The sequence below is a fragment of the Diabrotica virgifera genome, chromosome 9, assembly GCF_917563875.1.
Source record: "Diabrotica virgifera virgifera chromosome 9, PGI_DIABVI_V3a".
Lineage (NCBI taxonomy): Eukaryota > Metazoa > Arthropoda > Insecta > Coleoptera > Chrysomelidae > Diabrotica > Diabrotica virgifera.
This window is the reverse complement of record NC_065451.1, coordinates 188326497-188340625: the sequence shown is the minus strand read 5'-3', so window position 1 is coordinate 188340625 and position 14129 is coordinate 188326497.

The window sequence follows — 14129 nt, the reverse complement described above, 5'->3', positions numbered from 1 at the left end:
TGTATATCCAAACACTAATATTAATAAATATGTTTTATTTGATATTATAGTAAATATGTAGAATAATTATATTTGAATATTACATTCCCACAATGTTATTGTTAACCTAAATTATTAAATTAATTAAAATATACGTAGTAATAACATCCGTCATACTTTTTATTATTATATTTTGGTGGTTTAAATTTGGTATACAGGGTGATCAACGTATCCGTTATATCTACACACGTAGGTATTGCTACATAATTTTTATGGGGAAAATTTAGAAAATTAATTTATGCCAAAGACCACGAGATAATAGATTATCATCGCCCTGTATATGGCCAAAAAAATTGTAAATAGTATTAGTTAGTCATAAGCAGTGTTTCGTTGAAAGTGAAAATCGTTCAGTATTAGTGTTTCTATGAACGGACTTATACAATTGATACGGTCGGATTGGAAAGTACATGTATTCGCGTTGAAATGAACAATAGAATATTTATAAATGCTTCTTGGAAGGACAGACGGTAAACACCATTATTGTTGAGTTTTAAAATATATCGGGTTTTTATAGCATGTAGAAACACAAAAGTAATTTTGGTGTCTCTTGGAATTTGACAAAATGGAAAAGTTGTATACAAAATTAATTTGTTCTTAAGAAATGAAAGGCGGGATGTAATGTGTAGAGTGGATGTTTTGTGATTGGCGAGAGAGATGGATGGAAGGAGAATAGAGTGTTTGAGTCTGACTTGGGGGAGAAAAAAAAGTCACTTTAGAATGAACATCTGGAGAGGGCAGTCCAGTTTTTGAAAAGTAAGAAGTCGGTGTAAAGTGGTGAAGTTGGCGGCCGTGTAAGCAGAATCGTGTTGAAACGAAATCGTTGATCGAGTTGAGAAGTTAAATCTCCTTGTGTCCGAAGAGATTCCTGTTTCTGTCTGGAACGAGTAGCTCGTTGGTATCAATTTGCACATGATATCGAGCAGAGAGAAAACTGAGGAGAGATTTCGAGCGAGTGTTGTTGTTTGTAAAGCAGTTTGGACGAGAAGGATCCTAGGAGCACGTGTGGGAGAATCAAGGACTACAGAATCTATGAGAAGTAAAGAAGAGAAAAAAAGGTTTGTCAGATTATTTGTGAAACGGAGAGAGTTGTTTTATATCACATAGATACCATATTTGTTTATTTTTTATTGAACAGTTTTACAGCATCATTTAATCATTCATAAATTCAAAGAAGAAATAAGTAATGAATTCACAAGGTGAAAAGTAAATTTTTTTTATATAATAGTGAGATCAGTTTAACAAATTATTAAAATGAAAATTTTGTTAAAAAAAGGAGACTAGCAGAAATAAAGATTAATTTATTAGATAAGAAATAGTTGCAACAAAATTTGATTTTTGCCTTCATCAAAATTTTATAGACTAAGAAAGGTGAAATTTCTTAATCATTTTAGGCACGACGGGACCCTATAAATTAAATAGTAGAACCTAAAAGAAAACGTTTGCAAACTGTGCCGTCACTTTTCAGTGGCACATGCGTCGACAGTGGCGCATCAAATTTTCCACTTATGGACGGGATAAATAAATTAAAAGTTACCCTCCATTACTAACAGAATTAAATTTTTTTTATTTTTTTAAGTTTTATGTGATTAACACATACGATTCAGCGTAATTTTAACCCACCACCCCCTTCCTCCTACCTCCACCATCAAAAACTTCATTTTTCGTTTTTATTTTTTTTGGTGGCATGCAATCAATTTTAAAATTTCAAAAAATTCACACGCATAGCTGCAGCTTTTATAAAACATGCCTATTTTTTATAGACCCATAAGTAGAGTGTACATAACCTCAAAAAATTAAAAGAAATTTATTTTTTCACAAAAGCGTATAACTTTTTGTGAGGAATAGTTGCAGGTCTAATTTTTTCTTAATCTTATGTGTTTTATAAAACACTATATTTTTAATTTTTTTCAGATTTTTCCGTAAGGCTCCCCACCTTAAAAAATCCGAAAAACTGTTTTTTGGGGGGTTTTGAGGGATTTTCCCTATTTTATAGACTTCATAATATATCAAATCAATTTTGTTTTTATAGAATATATGTAACTTGAAGTAACTGAGTCCTTTAGAATATTTAGAAATCAGAAAAACACGTTGAAACCCCCCAAAACCCCCTTAAAAAACAGTTTTTTGAATTTTTGAAGGTGACCAGCGTTACAGAAAAATCTGAAAAAAAATCAGAAATATAGTGTTTGATAAAATACATAAGACTAAGAAAAAATTAGATCTGCAGCAATCACCAAAAAAAAGTTATACACTCTTTTCCAAAAAACAAATTTTAAAAATTTTTTGAGGTTATGTACACTCAACCTACAGGTCTATAAAAAATAGACGTGTTTTATAAAAGCCTTAAATATTTGTGTGAATTTTTTGAAATTTTAAAATTGATTGCATACCACCAAAAAAGAAAAAAATAAAATCGAAAAATAAAGTTTTTGATGGTGGGGGCAGGGAGAAGGGGGTGGTGGGTTAAAATTACGATGAATCTTATGTCTTAATCACATAGAACTTAAAAAAAATGAAAAAAATTAAATTCTGGTAATGAGGGAGGGTATTTTTTAATTTATGTATCCCGTCCATAAGTGGAAAGTTTGATGCGCCACTGTAGACGCATGTGCCACTTAAAAGTGACGGCACAGTGCTCAAACGTTTTCTTTTAGGTTCTACTATTTAAATTATAGGGTCCCGTCGTGCCTAAAATGATTAAGAAATTTCACCTATAGCGGCTCTTAGTCTATTATATTTATGGTATATTTGATAAATAAATAATATTTATAGAATTTATATGACATTGAGTATATTTATTTTCCCTGTTTTGTCCTGGATGAAATAAGCAACTAGAGATACTAGAAGCCACAAACCAAAAGTAATACATTAAAATAAATTAGCCCTGAGAATAAATTTTATTAGAAAGTTTTATTTAATTTTGGTTTTGTTTTCCATAAGTAGCAATTAAAATAATTAATTAATTAATCAAAATAAGAAAATGCTGATCGATCTCATAACAGAGAGAAAATACAGAGCATAACAGTATATCTACAAAAATAGGAGGCGGTAGTTGTAAGCCTCACATAATAAAATTAGTTTCTTCTTCTTCTTGTTCAGCTTGTTTGGATCCACTCCTGGACCAAGAGCTCCCCATGAATATTCTCCATTTTTCTTTGTTTTGTGTTATTTGGTGCCAATTTTTCCCAATTTTGGCTTGAATGTCGTCTAGCCATCGGTTTTGTGGTCTTCCTAAAATGAGTTACCAAATTAGTTACCAATTGAAATTATCAAAGTAGGTATACTAGTTTAGGTGGGATCTGTGTAGTTGGACTTTTTACATAAGAGTTTAATTTTTGCTGGAATTTACGGCAGTCTCAAATCATATGCTTAAGTCTTTCTTTAACAAAATCTGAATAAAATCAAAAATTTTTGCTTTTTTGCACCCATATTTTCATCTATAATTCGGGAGATACCTACTGCTTCTACAACAAATTTATACAAAAAGTAAAAGTATTGTTTTTCAATTTTACATAATATTGGACTAGCTATAAATTAAAAATTTAATGTTTACTGTTTAAAAATGGCATCATTGGGGAAATCGTTGGCAAAAAATACAAACCCAATACAATAGTGCATTTAATGATAGGAGTATATAATTTGGACGGTTTACGGGCGTTTCGCCCCGCCGTTTCGCCCCCGACCGTTTCGCCCCCGACGTTTCGTCCCCAGCCGTTTCGCCCCCGAACCGTTTCGCCCCCGGGATTTCACCTAACATTTTTAACTAGTTGCATTGAGTTATAAATACAATGTTAGTAATACATTTACCTATTGCTCATTTTTTGTTTGTTTTTCTTAGAATTGCTTTGTTACACATATTTATAGTAGATAGACAGGATTAATACATAATTGTTTAGATACATGTCAGATATAATTTTACATATTTTCTTACACAAAGGATTTTGTTCTCAGAAAATTAATTTTGGCTTACTTACAATTTACGGACCTAACCTAACCTAACCTAACCTAAGCTAAGAACAAAAAATGATCAATAGGTAAATCTATCACTAACATTTTATTTATAACTCAATGCAACTAGTTAAAAATATTAGGTAAAATCCCGGGGGCGAAACGGTTCGGGGGCGAAACGGTTCGGGGGCGAAACGGCTGGGGGCGAAACGGCGGTGGCGAAAGGGTCGGGGGCGAAACGGCGGGGGCAAAACGTCCGTATCCCAATTTGACCACATATTCTACACATATGAACGTTCAAATTTAGATGGGAGTCCATCTCAGATTTTGCCTTTTACAAAAATGGCGGGGATTCAAAATGGCCACTATACCTATGTGACTAATAGCACGATAACTTTTGAACGAGACTTCAGATTTCAACCAAATTTGGTATATAGGTTCTTTTCTTGATGTATAAGATCGAGGTCTTGACCCAGAAGAATCGGTTTACCAGAAGTTGTGTTTTTCCTGGTTTTTATGTAAAAATATGCTTTTTTTTCAATTCTTTCACCCTGTATGTATTAATTTTTCAAAAATTAATACCGCCATTGAAAAGAGCGTAAAAATATTTTTTAGGAAATATTTTTAACTTTTAGTTATGTTAATTACCATTTAATAAATGCAAAACGTGTCTTCACATGTACATACCTATATGCGGCAGATTCGTGCAAATATTATAAGAATTATTGTGCATTTAATGGTCTTCTTCTCTTCTTAGGGTGCCTATCCGTTCCGGATGTTGGCGATCAGCATGGCTATCCTAACTTTGCTTGCTGCTATTCTGAATAGTCCGGTTGTCGATGTATTAAACCACTTTCTCAGGTTTTGAAGCCAAGATATTCTTCTTCTCCCTGGTCCGCTCTTTCCAAATACCTTGCCTTGAAGAATGAGTTGCAACAAGCCATACCTCTGTTTATTCCTCATAACATGGCCAAGATATTCTAGTTTGCGCTCTTTGATTGTGTTAATAATCTCGCATTCCTTGCCTATTCTACGTAGAACCTCAACATTAGTCACACGATCCACCAACGAAATTCTCAAAATTCGCCTGTAACACCACATCTCGAATGCCTCGAATGCCTCGACTGCACATATAAAGGTTCAAATTTAAAGGCCATCTCAGATTTTGCCTTTTACAAATATGGCGAGCATTCCAAATGGTGACTATACATATGTGACTAATAGCACGATAACTTTTGAACGAGATGTCAGATTTCAACCAAATTTGGTATATAGGTTCTCTTTTTGATGTATAAGATCGAGGTCTTAAACCGGGAGAATAGGTGTACCAGAAGTTGTGTCTTTCCTGGTTTTTATGTAAAAATATGTTGTTTTTTTTTCAATTCTTTCACCTTGTAGGTATTACTTTTTCAAAAAGTTAATACCGCCATTGAAAAGGGCGTAAAAATATTTTTTAGGAAATATTTTGAACTTTTAGTTATGTAATTACCATTTCATAAATGCATAACGTATCTTCACATGAACCTATGTGCGGCAGATTCGTGCAAATATTATAAGAATTATTGTGCATTTAATGGTAGAAGCATATAATTTGGACCACATATACTACACATAAAGGTTCACATTTAGATATGAGGCTATCTCAGTTTTTTTCGTTTTACAAAAATGGCGGGCATTCAAAATGGAGACTATACATATGTGACTAATAACACGATAACTTTTGAACGAGACGTCAGATTTCAACCAAATTTGGTATGTAGTTCCTTTTTTGATGAATAATATCGAGGTCTTGAACCGGAACAATCGCCTTATCAAAAGTTGTGTTTTTACTGTTTTTTTTATGTAAAAATATGTTGTTCCTTTTTCAATACTTTCACCCTGTATATATAAATTTTTCAAAAAAGTATTACCGCTATTGAAAAGGTGTAAAAATATTTTTGGGAAATATTTTGAACTTTAAGTTATGTTAATTAGCATTTCATAAATGCATAACTTATGTTCGCATATTCCTATGTGCGACAGATTCATTTTGAATGCCCGCCATTTTTGTAGAAGACAACATCTGAGATGGCCTCATATCTAAATTTGAATCTTTGTATGTGTAGTATGTGTGGTCCAAATTACATTCTTCTACTATTAAATGCACAATACTTCTTATATTATTATTTGCACGAATCTGCCGCACATAGGTACCTACATGTGAATATACGTTATGCATTTATTAAATAATAATTAATATAACTAAAGAGTTTAAAACATTTCCTATAAAATAATTTTACGCTCTTTTCAACGCCGGTATTACCTTTTTGAAAAATTAATATATACAGGGTGAAAGAATTGAAAAAATAAACAACATATTTTTACAAAAAAATCAGGAAAAACACAACTTCTGGTAAACCGATTCTTCCGGTTTAAGATCTCGATCTTATACATTACAAAAAAATTCTATATACCAAGTTTTGTTGAGATCGGACTCTGCGCTAAAACGTTATCGTGCTATTAGTACATATGTATAGTCGCCATTTTGAATGCCGCCTTTTTTGTAAAAGGCAAAATCTGAGATTGCCTCAAATATAAATTTGAACCTTTGTATGTGTAGTATATGTGGTCCAAATTATATACTTCTAGCATTAAATGCACAATAATTATTATAATATTTGCACGAATCTGCCGCACATCGGTACATGTGAAGATAAGGTATGCATTTATTACATCGTAATTAACATAACTGAAAAGTTCAAAATATTTCCAAAAAAATATTTTTTCGCTCTATTCAATGCCGGTATCACCTTTTTGAAAAATTAATATATACAGGGCGAAAGAATTGAAATAAAAAACAACATATGTTTACATAAAAAATCGGGAAAAACACAACTTCTGGTTAACCGATTCTTCCGGTTCAGGAACTCGATCTTATACATCAGAAAAAGAACCCATATACCAAATGTGGTTGAAGTCGGACTTTTCGTTTAAAAGTTATCGTGCTATTAGTCACATATGTATCGTCGCCATTTTGAATGCCCGCCATTTTTGTAAAAGGGAAAATCTGAGATGGCCTCATATCTAAATTTGAACCTTCATATGTGTAGTACATGTGGTCCAAATTATATAGTCTAGGCGCCAGAGGGGTCACCGTGTCATATTCAATTCTGATGGACAAACTCAACGGTTTCTTATGAATTTTTGGCTGCTGATTACGAATTTCGAGGGGGAATTTCGATCGGAGTGGTCAAAAAATTGTTATAAACAATTTAATTGTTTATAAATTGTTTATAAGGCTTTGGCTCATAAACTAAAAGAGATAAAAAAAAATGTTTCAAATAAAATTTGTTCCATAATAAAAAACGACGAAAAACCGTTTACTAAACTTAAATCTAACAATTAGAACTCAAGATATTGTAAAATTAGTGCACAATGCAAATTGCAAATTGCAAAATAAGTATTTTTCGAAGCTTTATCGATCGTAACTCGGCTTTTACGCATGAAAATAAGTCTTAGAAGGTGTCGTTTTAAAGCTTAATTAACAGGCTTCCAAACAAAGTTTGTTAAATTACTTGATCTTCATTTGTTTTAAAGTTATACCCGTTTGAAGTTACAATTTTCTTAAAAATATTGTACATTCATTTGTTTATAAGGGTTTCAAGCAAATTTGAGCTATAAACATTTATACTTTAATGAACAATAATGATAGAAAAACTCAAAAGGAACAATTTGAGGTTATGAAAATATTCATAAGTTTATTTTTGGCCAAGATATCGATATTTTAATGGCGCGCGCTATGAGGCGCAAGATCGGCTCACCGCGTAAAGGTTCACGCGCTAACTTCTCGATGCAAATTATAATTTCTATGTATACATACGTTATCTTCATTTTTCATTTTTGAAGATCCTTATAAAATGTTATCATATAATTCTTATAATTAAATCATCATACTGTACCTCGTATCACCTTTCATTCTATTTACATTGTCTTCTATTTTTTGCACTAAATGAGAAAAAAACATTAAAGACTAATATTTCAGAAGTATAACTAAAAAGTAAGTTGATATTATTTATTAATACTATTTTTACAAACTTTTTTTTCATGCATCTGCAAATCTGCATAGAGATATAGAGGGAATATCAGCTTTTTTACATCTGCATAAGTTTTTAGCGAAATTTTAACAGTTACATGGTGGTACAAGTCTGTTCTTTGTTCCCTAATAAAAAACGAGGAAATAACCGTTTACTAAACTTAAGTCCGACAATTAGAACACAAGATATTGTAAAATTAGTGCACAATGCAAATTGCAAATTGCAAAATAAGTATTTTTCGAAGCTTAACCCATCGTAACTCGGCTTCTACGCATGCAAATGAGCCTTATAAGGTGTCCTTTTAAAGCTTATTTAAGAGGCTTCCAAACAAAGTTTGTTAAATTATTTGATCTTCGTTTTTTTTTAAGTTATACCCGTTTGAAGTTATAATTTTCTTAAAAAAATTGTACATTAATTTGTTTATAAAGGTTTCAAGCAAACTTGAGCTGTAAACATTTATACTTTAATTAACAATAATGATAAAACAACTCAAAAGGGACAATTTGAGCTTACGAAAATGTTCGTAAGTTTATTTTTGGCTAAGATGTCGATATTTTAATGGCGCGCTATGAGGCGCAAGATTGGCTCACAGTCAAGTAAGTATGTATTCTTCGACGCTTTATCGATCGTAACTCGGCTTCTACGCATGAAAATGAGCCAATATGTGATATCCATATAAAAATGGATCGAGTTCTTTTGCAGCATCATCATTGCATATAAAACGAGCATTTATGATGTGGCGGCATACACACAATTGACGGGCCTTGATGATGCTGCAAAAGAACTAGATCCACTTTATATGGATATCATATTAGATAATTAGATTCTGAAGCCTCAAAAAGTTTTAGTTTTACTGCCTATGAAACATTTTTTTTATCTCTTTTAGTTTATGAGCCAGAGCCTTATAAACAATTTATAAACAATTAAATTGTTTATAACAATTTTTTGACCACTCCGATCGAAATCCCCCCTCGAAATTCGTAATCAGCAGCCCAAAATCCATAAGAAACCGTTGAGTTTGTCCATCAGAATTGAAAATGACACGGTGACCTCTATTTGGCGCCTAGACGAATATGCTTCTATCATTAAATGCACAATTCTTATAATATTTGCACAAATCTGCCGCACTATAATACAATATAATACATGCTTTTTATTTTATATCTACCCTCCCTAAAACATGACCAGAGAAACGTTAGTTCTATGCTTCGTTTTTTATTTTACAGGGACATGTAATTATACGAATTGAATTCTATTACACAGCTATATACAATATTCATGAGGTTTTTTACTATACCTATTTATAACACGAAAATAATGGATATAAAATTTCTGTCATTCGTTCCCATTTAACAAAAATCTATTATGTAATTAATAAATTAATACTCTTAATTTTCTGATTAATATTAACAAATATTATTAGTTAACGGATAGTACTCAATTCTTCATAAAATCATATAAAACATTAATGTTATAAAATATTTCAATACATTGTACCGGGTGTCCCAATATAAATGGCTCTCTGCCATATCTCAGGAACCGTTTATAATACAACTTTGAGAAAAAAATATGTATAACAAAGTTGCCTCGGGAAAAGTCTGGAAATTATTTTCATAATTGTAGGTTCACCGCTAGAGGGCGTAATTGAATATCAAAAATTAAAAAATCAAAATTTTACAAAATTTGCCTAAAGAAAGGGCACTGGAAATCATTTCATCGTATTCTTCATACAATTCTGCGCATATTTGATTTCACAAGTTTAAGTCTACCTTTGTAAATAAGAGGTCCGGTTCTGCTTCATCGAATTTTGCAAACTTGATTTTGTTGAAAACAGCTCTTTTTCCTCAATGTAAAATTATAATTTCGAAACAGCCTATTAAGTAACATGCCAGCTAGGAGGGGTGATTTAATTATTTTCAGAAATCTAGTTTTCTTTGGAAAATATTAAATACAAGTATGCATTTTTAATCCTATATTACCAAATTATATCAAATTAGCAACAGAATAGCGAAAACCGCATGTCGATACCTTTTTTCTATCTCGAGATATCTTAACAAACATGTAAACATAACTGTCACTGTCACCGGTAAACGAAGTTAAGGAAAGATAGTGTGCTGTGGAAAAAAGAAAGATACATTTTTTAGATGTCAACGTGTATTAATTAAAACAGCAATAGCACAAACAACACTATAAAATATAACAAAGAAATAAAAACAACTACTTAATGACGACTTAAATGTTCAAATTATGGCCCATAATTTTAGATACAAGTAGTTATTCTTTAAGAGTATATTAAATAGCAGTCTCAATTTCTGCTCTCGCAATGCTTTGCATGGCGTTTCCTACTCTCTGGATCATGTTTTCTCTAGTAGTGGTAAAAAAATCGAGTTTTTTCTCGATTAAAAGCAAGGTCTTTAATCCTCCCCCATAAATAAAAATCTAAAACAGTTAAATCTGCTGATCTGGCTAGCTAAAAAATAGCTTCCACGCCCTATCCATCTACCAGCGAATGACTTATCTAAAAAATCTCTTACTACTCTGGAAAAATGCGCGGGAAAACCATCATGCTGAAACATCATGGACCTACGAACTGCTAGCGGTACATCTTCCAGAAGAAGAGGCAATTCATTACTTAAATAAATCAGATAGCGTTCACCAATAATAGCATTATCGAAAAGAAAGGGTCCAATTATCTGATTATCACCAGATTTAACTGTTTGGTGTGGGGACGGTTTGGTATTTCACTTTTATTTAGGTATGGGGACGGATTAAAGACCTTGTTTTGCAGATAGGCCTACTCGAGAAAAAATTATCCAGAGAATACGAAACCCCAATCAAAGCATTTCGAGACCAGAAATTAAGACTGCTGTTTAATCTACTCTTGAAAAATTTAAATGCTTGAATCAAAAATGATGGGCAATAATTTGAACATTTAAGTCGTCACTAAGTAGTTATTTTTATTTATTGGTTATATTTTATACTGTTGTTTGTCTTATTGTTGTTTTTTAATTATATACGTTCAGATCTGGAAAATGTTTCTTTGTTTTTTTCCACAGCACACTACCTTTCCTTAACTTCGTTTACCGGTGACAGTATAACGGTTAGGTTTAAAATTTACACGTTTCTTAAGATATCTTGAGACAGAAAAAGGTTTCGACATGCGGTTTTGGCTATTCTGTTGATAATTTGATCTAATTTTGTAATACAGGATTAAAATGAATACTTATGTTTATTATTTTCCAAAGAAAACTAGATTTATGAAAATAATTAAATAACGCCTCCTAGTTGGTACATTACTTAATAGGCTGTTTCAAAATTAGAGCTATTACATTGACGAAAAAGAGCTGTTTTCAACAAGACCAAGTTTGCAAAATTCGATTAAGCAGAACCGGACTTACAGCCATTTTTTCATAACACGGTTCCCACTCACCCCCACCTCTTATTTGCAAAGGTAGACTTAAACTTGTGAAATCAAATATGCGCAGAATACGATGATCGGAATTTCGGTGCCCTTTCATTAGGTAAATTTTGTAAAATTTTGATGTTTTAATTTTTGATATTCAATTACGCCCTCTTGCGGTGAACCTACAATTATGAAAATAATTTCCAGGCTTTTCCCTAGGCAACTTTTGTTATAAATATTTTTTTTTTCAAAATTATACTATAAAGGGTTCCTGAGATATGGCCGAGAGCCATTATTATTGGGACACCCGGTACATGTACAGTGGAACTCCGATAAGTCGGCCTCCGGTAATCCAGAAGTCCGGATAACCCGGACCTATTTTCATCATACAAAACAAACATTTTTTAACTTTGATTATCTTTGACTGAGTTTTTTACCAAGAAATAAACAATATTGCATACAACTGTAATACGTAGTTTAAATGTATTGTGCATATGTATTTCTTGTTTTTGGAGTTATAATATGTATTTGTTTATTATTTATATGTATTTTATTAATTTTTACCATAATCTATGGCTAACTCTGATTTTCTATAACCCGGATCTGCCTCGCCGGTCCCAATTAATCCGACTTATCGAGGTTCTACTGTACATTAAGTTTCCTTAAAAAAATATGAAAAGTCGTTGTTAGGCTCTTATTCAATCCGACCCGTATATCCAGGCTTGAAACCTTATGCTCAGTAACTTAGCGATGGGATTGCTATGCAACTTGATGCACTCAGCCAAGCAAGAGTGTACTAACCATGTACCAACTTCTGCTACTTTTCCGTGGGTATATACAGCATATTGTGTTTGCTGTTTTCCACATTGCAACCTCCATTTCTTCTTGTCATATATATTGTTTTTTACCGAGGTCTCTTTTTTCTCAATGCTATAATCTGGAATCTAGGATGTCCTCTTTACCTCCTTTTATTTGATTTCCTTTTCATTCCATGATTTTTAGCTCAAATTGTGATTAAGGGCGTATGCGCAAAATTTCGGCTTCAGTGTATTTAAATACATCAATTTTTTTCGAATCCTGAGAAAACTAATAAACATTTTTGAAAAATTTATCAGAATGAAAGACTACAATATTACCGAGGGCCGAAAATCCTTTAGAAAAAACAAAAGGTTTTTTTGAAGGAGATTTTTGAAATAATTAAAAATCACACCAAATTTTCTTTTTTTTTACCCCTGTAACTTATTAAAATAAACATTATGGAAGTTTTCAGGGACTTTCAGCCCTCGCTAATAATGCAATCTTTCATTCTTCGTTTAAATTTTTCAAAAATACTTATATTAGTTTTCTCAGGAATAAAAAAATGAATTCATTTAAAAAGCATTGGAGGCGAAATTTTGCGCATACCACCTTAAGTGGTATTAAGTATGATACCTATCTTGTTTCATCGCTATTTTTGATCGATTTTTTTAAATTCTTAATTTAAATTAAATCAAGTTCCAAATAGATGTATAACCTAAAAATAATGAAAGAGAATAGAAACAGCCTTGTCTGTATATTGACATCAACATTTCTTACGAGCAGCATAACAAGCATTTCTGAAAACTGTTACGAGACATATTTGACATTTCCTTTATTCCCAGATAGGTACATCAAAATAAGTCCATCGAGTTGTACTGGTCATTTTATTCGCAAAAACCGATATATCGGCATCTGATAAGGTGTCATCTGCCACGCCAAAAGTTATATCTAGGTGTACGAAAATAAAATGCGAGTACGAAAATAATACAATGGTAAGTCAGGGGTCGACTTTTTCATAATAGAAATCAGAAACAGCAGCGAACGGGAACAATAACATCCAGTCTTAAGAACAATGGCAAGGGCCCAACAACAACAACTGTCTCGTCTCTTGACCGGAACTTCACTTCCAAAATAGGTGGGAATGAGTTTTATTCAACAACTTTACAAATAATGTACCAAAACACTGTAAAAACTCGAAAGAAAACTTTTGAAAAATGTTTATGCAACACCATGAACACTAATGAACAGCCTGTGGCTTAGAAAAAGTTAGTTTATCTACTCAATGTCATATTATGTATAAGTTTTTAGTATGTGAAAACTGTCATTATAGATAACAGTGCGTGAAGGGTTTAAAGTGTGCGTGAAATAACAATGTATTTTAAATGGGATTTACTTTTTCGCACACTTTCAATGGGTTTTTTGGCACACTTTCATATAATCAAATATCCTTAACTTTCGCGTTGTCATGGTGATGACAATATGAGCAATGACTTACAACAAAAATTTTGACAGTTTTTTGGTTTGAAAGTAGTTAGGATTTTTAAATGTCCAAGTTCTAAAAATTGTAGAATAGAAATGAATTCTAGTTACGAAGAGTTACAGTTTTTTATTTGTTTATCGTAGATAAAATATTGTATGAAACTCTGCGTGAAGTACTTTTTGCGAACTTACGCGATGTATAGCACTCGCTCCGTTGTCTCTCGTGCTCTAAAAATCGCGTGCGTTCGCAAAAAGCATAATTCACGAACTGTTTCATAAATAACTATTTTGGTGAAAACAAATAATTAATTTTATAAGGCAGTTTTATAACTTTCACACGTATAAGAGTATAAATAGGAAAATTAAGAGAAAATCGAAATTATTTCGAT